The following is a 992-nucleotide window of genomic DNA, read 5'->3' on the forward strand; positions in this document are numbered from 1 at the left end:
ATTTGATCTCCGTTTAACAACAAGAGATCTGAGATCTGTTTCAATCAAAATTAAACCCTGGGACATACAGTACAAGTAGTTAAACAATAATACAAAGAAAGTCATAGAAACGCAATCATGGGTAAAAAAGTCTACTTTCCCTGTTTAATAATTTACCGCATTTGTACTGCAAATTTGCATGACGATTTCCCCAACAAGGAAATGACTTGAAAGAATGTTTTCTGTTCAGTTCATCATCTCCAGCCCTCACGATGATCCAGAGCCGATAAAAGAGCATCTTCTTGCCATTCTGAGAGAAAACGGCTGCTTTGTTATTGGATTTTACAAGACTAATCAAGAACAGTGAGTGTATATGTTTTAAAGCTAAAGTGTTAAAAACTGTGGTTTAATAATTTACATTTGAAACACTGCAAAAAATAGTGCAACAATTTTCACTCAGAAATTGCTAGTAAATGTTACAAATAAATAGCAAGTAATAAAAGTAATGACATTTTGAAAACTAAAATAGTCTTTTCTTCTAAAACATACTCCAGTAATACTTATATACAAAAAACAGTGCATGACTTTATCAAAAGATTTTTCACTAAATGTTTTTTTAAGATTATTGTTTTTAACTTGAATGTCAACTCTATTGTTTTGCAGATCATCCAAACTTCAGGAAAAGTAATTCTACTCAGATTCCCTAGACACAATTAATGTCTATTTCAAACTGGATAATTCTTTGAATAAAACCTTCAGACTTTGTATTCAAATTTTAAATATGAGTATAGTTACATTCAGCACTGGCCTGTCTGTCTGTCTGTCTGTCTGTGTCTCGGCTGCAGAAGGGAGGTGAGAATCGGACACTCGCTGAATAAGAAGGAGGAAGAGTTCGTAGTCAAAAGGGGAGAAACAGTTTTTCAAAGTCTGCAGAAACTCAACATAGCCTGCAGTCAGGTAAAACATCCATTTCATATATGTGACCCTGGAGCACAAAAGCAGTGTTAAGTCGC

At 34.0% G+C, this 992-nt stretch overlaps 1 long non-coding RNA gene across 1 annotated transcript; it reads left to right on the forward strand.

Moving 5' to 3' along the window:
• The first annotated feature begins 222 nt into the window (after window positions 1-222).
• LOC107735797 (uncharacterized) lies at window positions 223-931 on the forward strand. The gene is made up of 3 exons (XR_001639511.1): window positions 223-342; window positions 643-663; window positions 825-931. It is a non-coding gene; the product is annotated as an uncharacterized LOC107735797 (long non-coding RNA).
• The last annotated feature ends 61 nt before the right edge of the window (window positions 932-992 follow it).

The sequence above is a fragment of the Sinocyclocheilus rhinocerous genome, unplaced genomic scaffold (assembly GCF_001515625.1).
Source record: "Sinocyclocheilus rhinocerous isolate Xijiao unplaced genomic scaffold, SAMN03320098_v1.1 C36305623, whole genome shotgun sequence".
Taxonomy (NCBI): Eukaryota; Metazoa; Chordata; class Actinopteri; order Cypriniformes; family Cyprinidae; genus Sinocyclocheilus; species Sinocyclocheilus rhinocerous.